Raw genomic sequence first — 10605 nt, 5'->3', positions numbered from 1 at the left:
GTACCCCTTTATCACACAAACACTCTTACAGCTCCTCCCAGCATCAGGCAGGACGGTGCAGGACGGTGCAGGACGCTGCAGGACGCTGCATAGAGTCGCGTTGTGAATATGTATTTGTTTGTGTTTTACTTCTCTGGCTTTAAAGAGGAACTCCCCTCTGCGTTGCTTCTGAGCCGCTGCACACAGTAGCTGCACGTCGAATCCCCCGTTGTGCAGTCGCACCGTTTTAAAGAGGGAACTGCAACGAGAGGAGTGGAAGTGGGTCATGGACGACACCGGGGACGTGCAGCAGAAAGCACTGTGTGTCATCTCTGGCTGAGCTGCAGTCACTCGGGACTGAAGCGGCCCCTCTGGGTCAGTGGGGTCAGTGGGGTCAGTGGGGTCAGCGGGGTCAGCGGGGTCAGTGGGGTCAGCGGGGTCAGCTTGTGCAGGTTGAATCCATTCTAACAGCAGGCTCGTCTAAATGTTCTCCTTACTGGCCATCACCTCTCACAGTGAGAGCCTCCGGTGTGTTGCATGACAGCTGTCATGTCCAGGCCTCTGTGATTCAGTGTCCAATGTATGACTGACCAACAAGGTGAGTGGATGCAGAGATCTATGAGTTAGGGAGCCATGATTTCTTCCAGAGGTGATCTCTGCAGACGCCGACGCATTCTTTTGCAAAAACTGAAAGACATGCTGAGGAACCCACGGCCTCGTCTCATAGGAGTTAAGGACTGTTTTGATCCTGCTCACCACACTTGTTCAACATCTGGCCTCATCTTTGCCAAATTGGACTTCTGCTTCTTCCAGTTTTAGTCAACAGCAGCTGCAGTTTTTAGGATTTAAAAATAATTTTAATTTCAAATTTACATCTCGTGACCAAACGAGAGCTGAGGGCTGGTCTGTCTGTCGGTGTGAGTCGGTAGATTTAGGGATTTAAAGGTTCTTCCCACAGCTTGCTCTCAATGATGTGTTCCCGTCCCGTCCCAGTGTGTTTCACTTGTCTTGTCCCCATCGTTTCCTTTTCCTCTCGATCCTGTTTCAGGTTGAGTTCCTTTTATCACGTTGGGTCTGCGAGGAGTAAAAGGTGAATTAGGAGTGAGATACTCTTTACCTCGTTCATTCTTTCGATACCTTTCTGATCTTCTAACCATCCGTCGGTATGACTCCCAATCCTCGTTCAGCTGCAGCTCCTTCCTCTCTGCATTGCACGTCTCTCACCTGTGATATTCTGTCCGTTGACAAAATGCATTGCCATTATAACCCGATACTTTAAGTCACTATGAGGATCCCTTTCCAGTCCCGTTAGAAAACCTCTCGTGTTACTGCAGCAGGTCTGACAGCCGGCAGCACCACGGGACCCTCAGCATTCCTCACTGATGATTCTTCTCCACAGAAGAATAGCAAGTTGTTGTTTTCCCCTCACATGATGCTTCAATTTCATCCTGACAGCGGGGATGGATTTACAATTTGTGCTAACAATGTGGGCGTCATCCATCAACCCAAAGTTACCTGTTCCTGCTACCGTGGACAGAGATATTTGAAAGCTCATTTACTCTCAGTCACGACGAGAAATATTTCGGTCCACAGCTTTCCAGCCGTCCTCGCTCATTAGAGCAGCTTTCAAAGCTTTACTCACCTGAAGTTTGATGTCATTTCAAACCGGAGCTTTGCTGACTCGCTCTCAGAGAGGAGAGGTAGTCAGCGGATACACGCTAAACATCATTTCCAATCGAGCATTCTTTTGCATGTTTGCCTTCATTTGACAGAAGACAGAGAGAAGACATACCAGAAAGGTCTAAAGGCCAGAATGGAACCCAGGACATCGCGGCTCCTAAAGGGCTCAAAATGTCTGAGAGAGTCCTCAAACACTAGAGGGACAGAACTAAACCCTCACAGACTCTGCGGGGGAACGTGCCTCAAAGTCCACGCGAGTGGAGATTGGGGCCCGATCCGAATCTCCTTCGAGCCCTTTTTGAACACTTTCTGCAACTCTGCACTTCTGCAGACGTTGCCTGAGGGCATTTCATACAGTTCATAGCATTGTGATGTCCAACACGGGCATATTCAATTTACACAGAAACATCAAGGTATGGAGATGGTACAAAAACACATTTATTTACAATAATCCATTCACTGTGGGCGTTAACGTGTCCTCCGGTAGAGGGCGCTGATGATTGGCTGCGGCCCCGGAGCGTGCAGAATCGCGTTGACGTCACGGCCGGCGTTCGAACATTCGACGAAGCTAGCGCGTGAGGCTCGCGTGAAGTGGTGGCTGCCGCCCACACAGGTGTAGAAGTTGGCCATGGATGAAGCAGCCAAAGTAAAGCTGAAGTCAACTGTCTTCAGTGGTCGCGGTGGTCGGAAGAAACGCATTTCCGCGTCAGTCTCCGACGGGAGGAACTCGTTGAGCATGTGCGGAATGTCGCTGTGAGGAGCACGGAGCGGCTCGTGAGCAGCGGGCCGACACACCTGCGGCGCCGCTGGAGTGTGACGCGGTGGACAAAGTGAACTTGTGATGGACAAGAGGCGCTGCGGAGACCGGACTGCGGAGACCCACATGGAGGAACCTCCAACGGCTGTCGTCGCACAAAATCAACACTTCAGGGCCGAGAAGGTAAATAGATGTTTTTGGTAAATTGCATTACCAATATTTAGGTGCATACCGCCGCCTACCGCACCAGAGTATGTAACGGAGTTGTACCCCAAACCGGACAGTTTTTAGCTAATGTTTCAATACAATTCACTTACAATGTTGATAAAAATGATGGTGTAATGTTTTCAGTTGATTTAATGGTGTTAAACTGAAGTTAAACTTCGTACCTTTCAAACGAAATATTGTTGTAATTATTACAGTTAGCTTTGCCTTTACCAGAGTCGTTTAAACGATGCTAACACGGGTGAATTAGCCGTGCACTGCTCTTGGCCTAATCCGTACGGACTTCTGTCCTCGTTGTAAACACTGGCTGCTGCTGGTTTTTCGGGGATATTCGCTTGTTCCAGGGTCGCAAAAATGACCATCAATGCTGTCAACACATCCGGGACCGTAGTTCTGTCCTTCACAATAAGATATCACGCTTCAACAACTCCAAATGATGCAATAAAAGCTCCTTAATTTCCGTTTGAGCTGTTTTAGCGTCGCCCGAGCGTTCTTTCTGCTTTCTCTCATCAAAGTCACTTTCCTATAGTATTTAGACATATAAACGTCCATATATATTCATGGGATTTGACACATAGATTATTTGATATGTATGAATTCATATTATTTACGTTTGGTTGGCGATCGCCGAAGAAAATGACAGCGTAATGACCGGAAAGGGCGTCACGACGGAATCGTTCGAGACAGGCCAATAGCAGCTAGCGCCGACCGAGGCAGGCCATCGTTACGTGTTAGCACAGGACGGTGTCTCCATTCGTCTGTGAAACACGTGGACTGGACTCTGTCTGGTCTACTGGTAGGATTACTGCGCTGTGCTACAAGTTAATATCAGCTGCATTGTTATGCAGAATATTAAACCTTGTGCCCCGCATTTTACTAATCAACTTCACAATAAGACGTTCCAACTAACTGATATCATAATGATAATATTGGTCACTATTGCTCTTTACCTGATGACGTGTTTCCTAGTCGCCTGCTGAAAGTGGCCTACATTCTGTTTCAGCCACATACTGATGAACTTAATGGAACTATAAGACAAACAACGAGAATTGCGTTTATTGTACCAACGCATCATATTCAGAGTATGAAGCCAAACATCCATCTCTCAGCTTGTGTTCAGCTCTATGCACTGAAAAAAATACTTTTTGGCCCTGTAATTATTACCTCGATTATTTTTGTAAATTTTACAAGAAATTATCATTCCAGTGCTTTTACTTTAAAATATCACCTTTTATTTGATGTGTTACTTGGTGTTTGTTTGTAATTATGTATCCTCATTTTTACAAGTACATTGTAATCATTCACACTCAGTAATATCTACTAAACTACTGTATTGAATGCACTACCTGACACAACAAAGTAAATTGTACTTTGGTAATACGAGTGAAACCTGGCAACATATAGCGCGTACTCAGGGAGTGACGTCAGAGGAGATTTAGCGCTTCTTTCTTCAGCGAAACACCGGAACAGCAGAAACAAGGACGGCAGCGTTTCACCGGAGGAGAGGAACTTCATGCACGGGAGCCATTGGGGTAGGTTATATGTTTAATTCATGCTCTACGTTGCTGTTGAGCCTTCGGTCAAGTCTGTGTTTGAGTTGTGAACACTGAAGACGAGCGAACTGCTCAGTTTAGCGTGCTAGCTAGTTAGGCTATCATGCTAGCTAACGTGGGACAGCATGACAGACATGGCTCACGGCGCTACATTTTGTGGCTGTTTTTGGTGGTTTTGGTCGCGACTTTACAGGGTTCTCCCTTGAAAAGTTGTTGGCCTGGGGACACGGTGCTCGACCGGCTGCGGTCCGTCGACGAGGGGGAATTACTTCGGTTTTGTGAAGCCCACTTCTGCCACACGGGTGCTTTGCTGAGTCACGCACACAGCGCGCTTTCTCTCGGACATCCTCAAGTCCAGCCGAGGTCGAATGAGGGAAATGTGACAAGACAGGGAATCAAAGCTGAGCAGTAACGAGCTCTGGTCATGTGCTGACATATATCCCATACGTGGTGGAATTAGTGACTTTAGAGCGAGTTTAATACACTGAACATTATTTTGTCACGATCATATTCTGACATATTTTTACAGTAACTTATATTTCTGTCATCAGTTTTAAACTTGTCTCTTATGTCTCTGTCCAATGCGGTGTGATGATGAAGGCTGTGGGCATGAAACGAGGTTCCAGTACTGTGTTGAGTTAGTGTCACATATCAACATGACCAGGCCTGCTGTGTATCTCAGTATTAACGTCATGGTGACTTGTTTATGTGGGGATAAAACATGCTATCAACATGAAGATTTAAGCCAAATTCAGATTTAATGTTGTGTGTTCATGTTTTAACATAATTTCTCTCTATATTTCACAGAATATTGAAGGATGTTCACTCTCAGCAAGTTGACATCAACAGTTGACGCAAGGTAAAATCAACTAAGTTAGTGCTGTTATAGTTTAACTTGACATGTACATTTGAAGTCATAGTTTGTGTTGCTGCTCAATAGTACATTATTCTGGCAGGACTACTGCATTCATGGTTTTAGCAAGGTACCTCATCTTGATCATGTTGTTTTTTATTGTCTTGTTTCAGATCAATGAGGAGTTCAGAAGAATAACCACAGTTCATCTGGAGCAAACCTTTTTGTTGAAATTGGACAATTGCACCACCAACTTTCTGGAGCTACTTGGGACAAAGGGCGGAGTTGCAGGAACCAAAGACGCATGCTGGATTCACCCAGCCTGGTAGAGTTTAGATATCATATATTAATATTATATAAAATGATGTTGGGCTCATATACACTGAGAATAGATACACAATGATGCATTTGAACACATTCAATATTTTTGTTAGTTTCCCCCACTATTGTCCTTTTTTGAGAACACATCAGACTCCAAGACGTAAAAATGAACATCAGTAAATTTGAATTTCAAAGAAGTCATTGAAGAGGACGATGCTCAACATGTCATGAAGATCCATGGAAATGCAACACAGAAGGCTTCACTCCTGACGACGTGTTCGTCGTCATCGAGGGAAAAGAGGTTCTTGATGACTGTCAAAGTGTGGCAAAGGCTTCTGCTCATGGGCTTCATCTGTGGATCTAAGTGTTGTCACGCAATACCCATCGTTTCTAATTAAAAGTTTGTTAAATGACAACGCGTTTGTGTCCGTACATTTGTTATTGGCAGCACTGATTTAGAAATGTTTTGTCTGGCAATGCCAACCAGATTATATATGTTGGTGTTGGTGTGTGTCGGTCAGCAGTGACCTCTCACAGTTCACAAGTGAAGCTGCTGCAGTTTAAAAGAAGATGTTTCATGTTTTGTAGAAGCCTTATGTTCAGACAATTTTATTAAATAACAGTAGCGCAGTTTAGAAAATGCAACAGTCATATTTGAATAGTTGTTTAGAGAAGTAGTAGTTAAAAGATATATTGTGTAAATATTACTTAATATTTCTCAACAGAAAAAGTAAAGAAAAGCCAGTTAAATATACATGAAACACCGAATTGATTTCTACTGGGGTTTGTAATTAGATCCAAAGGTAGCCTGAGTACAGATTACTATAACAGGCGAAGTACATTTTATGTCTTAAGGGAGAAATATGCAAGTAAAAGTTACTTGCATATTTTGGATAAAAACCAATTCTTACTAGTAAGTAAACTTAACATGAGAATATCTGAGTAAAAATGACTCATAATTTCTGCGTGCAAATTGTTACCGAGCTTTTTTTCAAGTAAATGTGTTTCAAGTAAATCGGTGTGATTACATGTGTTCATTAAGAAGACACGAATGTTCCAGAGGTTAATCTAAGATGTCATTTTAAAAACAACCGTTAACTTTTGGCTGACAAAGTTAACAGACACATAAGTTGACCAATGACTGATCAGATCTTTGCAGCTATTAAACAGGAGCTTGAACCCACACATTTAACAGCTGGTGTTGCCTGAATAGAAGTGTGTGCGTGAGCCTTCGCTGCAGACCAGCGGCCTGCGGTCTGAAGCGTGTCGTTGTGGTTCGGGCCTCGAGCCTGAATTGAGCCATGCGATGTCATTTGGTGCATGAAGTGTTGAAACTCCTCTTTCTCTGATGCCATGTCGTCTTTTGGAGCAGCTGTTGCGCACTGTTTCCTTGTGTGGCTTCAGAATGAAAGCGTTCCTCAGCTGTCATATATTCCACAGCAGTCACGCGACCTGAATGCTGTCGCACTGATCCCTGATAACTGCTCACATGGGGTTAATCGACCCCCCTTCACCCGCCTGAGGAGCCACAATTAGCCAACAAAACGTAATCTCAATCAATTTCACCTTTTGTAGAGACGATTGAGAACACAAGGGGTTAATTGTCCCCCGCAGTATTGATTGGTGTTTCTCGTGGCCTGTTAATTAGGGTGAGTGATTTGGCAGCAGGGTTGGAGTGAGAGATGATGAGCGGGAGTGGGGGGGCTGTGGAGTTATTCCTCGCTGCTCAACAACCTGAAGCCTCCTCTGTCTGCTTCCTGTCCTCCCCGTTTCCAACTATTATCAATCCAACTGTGCTTTTAGCTGAATAACGTGAGTGCAGCTCAATTCCTCCCCCCTCCTAGTTATGTTTGATGAATCGGGCTTGATGGAGGTATTTGCTGTCACGCCGACGCCAGAGACTTTGCATTCCACACGCTATTTACCTGCGACGGGAAGATGAGCAGCAGCACATAGTTGGTTGCTAATGAATTTTTCATGATTTGCAGCAGATGGCATAAAAGGTTGCATTCTCCCGACTGACAGAAGATTCCTCTTCTATCTGTCTCGTTTTTGTCTCGTTGATGGGCGCCTGATATGGAATGAATAAACGCCGGCCGCAGAAACATCCTTTTGTGGGAGCTTTCCGTGAGTGGCGGGCGGCCTGCGCTCGGCTATGCTCGGCTACACAGGTGACAGTGTGGCTTAGCTGTGAACGTGAGGCGGGCAGAGCTGCAAGGCAATTGAAATCCCCTCCTATGTGAGACAGAGGAGCTGTAAAAAGGCCTGTAATTACTGAGGCCACTAATGAGATTATTAGGTCATATGGCAACGTCTCTGCCGCTGCTGGCTTCCTGAAACAAGTCCTCGTTTTCTATCACATATTTTTACGTTCTGTCCTTCGCGCCACCGCGTTCGGTGTGAACACGGTATTTAGGATTCTGATCATATTGTGCTGTGAGATTAAGATTTGTGCTTTGTCTCTTTGTGGCGCTTCACATTGCTGCTTTAAGAATCGCGATTGAAGAATCCCGTTCTCGGGTTTCAGAGAGACTCGAAACATTCGAGGTTTAAGCTGCAAAAAGACCCGACGATGCCGCTGCTCCGCGGAGGAAACGCCGTGTGACTCGTACACGCAGGGTCTGATGCATCAACCAGCGTCCAGCCAGCAACCTCAACATGCGAGGGCCCATCAATGCTTTGATTGGTTTTGTTTTGGAAAGAAGAAGCCCTCATGAGTACATTTAGATTCATCAGATGTTGGTGAAGTGATGTGAGGCTGAGACAGACGGCATGACTAATGTAGGAGTTGCTGCTCTGATGTTCACGGTCAGAGGAGCGTGATGATGACGACTGATCCCCACACACCGAGCGTCCCGTTGAGAAAGACCTTCGATGCCGGTCCCTCTGCAGCTGTATGGATGTATTGATGTGGCAATCTGTGTTTCTCTGGCTGTTCAGGGGAACATTTGTATTTCGTTTAGTTTATCATCTATTTTGCAGGGACAACGTGGAAGTCGATATTTCTTGGATTTGTTTTGCGAGCATTGCTCAGTTTGTGGAAAACATTGATTTGTTCTTTGGTATTTTGTCTCCTGGCTTAGCTCGGTGTTAAAGTCTCTCCACCGCGTCTACTGTGTGCACTGGCTGAGTGAATGTATGATGGTGTGCACGGATGATTGAGCCCACACACATGGATGACTGCGTGCGGTTCTTCCTATGCAGGGAAGGTAAAACGTTTATTAAACAGGCCGGCAGAATCAGCCGTGTGTCTTTTTATCGGAGAACCAGAAAACCGGAGTGGAGGAGTCATGGGTCCGGCGTTGGAAAGCCCTAATGGGCTTCTTCAGAGCTCTTCAACATAATGACCTCTCCAGCTCGCCAACCGTTTAAGTGATCTCCAGTTAATTGGGCTGGAACTTCAATCATGTCGACGTTTTCCCCATCGAACCCCGCTCTCCTTTTATCCATCAGCAGTATTTCTCTTTCCTCACTGCTCTGTGCACCTTCAGAGAGAATCATCTGCACCGTTGAACGAGAGTATCTTGTCAAAGTGTGTACAATGTGTGCTGCTGTGAAAGGAACATTTCAGCTCTTTCTTCTTCTTCCTTTTGGTCCACCAAGTCAAGAAACACTTACCATCACGAAGGTTTCAAACAAACTAGTTTAACGATCATATCAGCGCTGTGGTTCCCATCAAAGGGTTTGTGGTACCAAGGTGTTCCATCCAGAGACCTCTGTAAGGTGGCAGAATTAACACGAGTTTTCTCTTGAGCAGGTTATTCACACAAACGGACTCGGAAACTGTTTGTTAGGCAAAGCGCTCCAGAATGACTCGCCTAAGAACTGTGCACACAGTTTCCCTCGTCCTACAGGTGTGCCTTGATTACGGTGGAACCAGCTTAAAGCTAGGGTTGGTAATCTTATTTGAAATTTGTTTTGTTATTTGTTGAAATTACATCCCGACAGCAATCGATGAATCAAATGCTCGTCCCGTTGGACAGCCTGCCTGTCCTCTGCACTCGGTACTAAAACATGTTTCTCTTGTTCTTTACATCGTGCCGATACGTTTGGGGGCGTGGCTTTGGAGGGTGTTGCCAAGTTGGCGACTTTCTAAATGGCTACATTTAGTGGATTTTGGAACTAGTGCTGCTTTCTGCTGTCATTTGAGTTGGCAACACTGGGCTGGGTTTCTTGGTTGAATACTTTTTGAAATCTCACATAACCAAGCTGACCAACGCTCACTTGAGGTGAGCGCGGTCTCAGGGATCAACCTCTTGTATGGTCCAAAGCACGACAGAGATGGCAGCCGCGGTTCAGGCCGCATTTGAAACAGCCGCACTGTTTTTGCGACAGTCAGTAAATAGGAAGATGTTTGTTTCATTGCTTTATATTCTTTTAGACGTCAATGAGATGGTAATGTGAATGAGGAACAAAGAAAAAGAACCGGTGTCGGTTACGCCACCTACAGTGATCAATGTAACCCGGACAGACCGGAAGGTTGAACTGGTGTCTCACTGAGTCGCTCCCTCCTCAGCCCTGGCACAAGAAACCTTCCCGTGGGTCCCGGCTCGCCCGTGACAAATAGATGGTGGCATCTGTGGGCTGGAGGCCTCTGCGACACGGCGACTTGAGACACGGCTAGCGGTACCGGGATGGATATTCATCACAGGCCGCTATTTCCCCCCATCGGCTCCATGCCGGCTGTCCGCTGTCCTCCGAGAGAACCAGTAAGTGTCAGAGAAAATGTGACGATGTGCGGTGAGATGTAGAGGTCGAGGAGGAAGCGAAGCAGATTGAGGGAAAGAGAGGGGTTGGCTTTGGAAGATATTTTGACCAGATGAAGCAGACAACTCGGGAGGGAGGACTGTGAGAAAAGAGAGGCCGAGGTAGGGGAAAGAATTGCTTCGGGAAGATAACTAGACGGCGAGTGCAACCTAGGAAGGAGAGGGTGTTTAAGAAAAATGGCAAATGGTGTGAAAAGGTGGGGCGTCGGAGAGGAGGTGACGGGGATTGCTTTGGAAAGATGAGTGAATTAAATCGGAGTGAGAAAGTGGAGAGGGGACAACAGAGGAGATAAAGACGACTTCAGAGCGACGAGTAGACGGCGTGAGAGCAGAGAAAGGTGTAGAAGTTTGGCATCGGCGTAAAGAATGATTTATCCCCTGATGAAGACAGAAGCCTCGTCCTCCTCCTGCTCGCGTACCTGTGGACGGGCTGCTGCTGCTCTCTGGTCGAGGGATAAATAAACAAGGCTG

General features: G+C 46.0%; 1 long non-coding RNA gene across 1 annotated transcript; it reads left to right on the top strand.

The window, feature by feature from the left end:
* The first annotated feature begins 4070 nt into the window (after positions 1 to 4070).
* On the top strand, positions 4071 to 5749 carry LOC306790829. Its single transcript, XR_013772726.1, has 3 exons — positions 4071 to 4173; positions 5002 to 5053; positions 5221 to 5749. It is a non-coding gene; the product is annotated as an uncharacterized lncRNA (long non-coding RNA).
* Positions 5750 to 10605: the final 4856 nt, after the last annotated feature.

This window comes from Melanostigma gelatinosum, assembly GCF_949748355.1.
Source record: "Melanostigma gelatinosum genome assembly, chromosome: 16".
In the NCBI taxonomy this organism is placed as follows: Eukaryota; Metazoa; Chordata; class Actinopteri; order Perciformes; family Zoarcidae; genus Melanostigma; species Melanostigma gelatinosum.
Note: the sequence above shows the minus strand (reverse complement) of the source record. Positions and strands in the feature narration are given on the sequence as shown.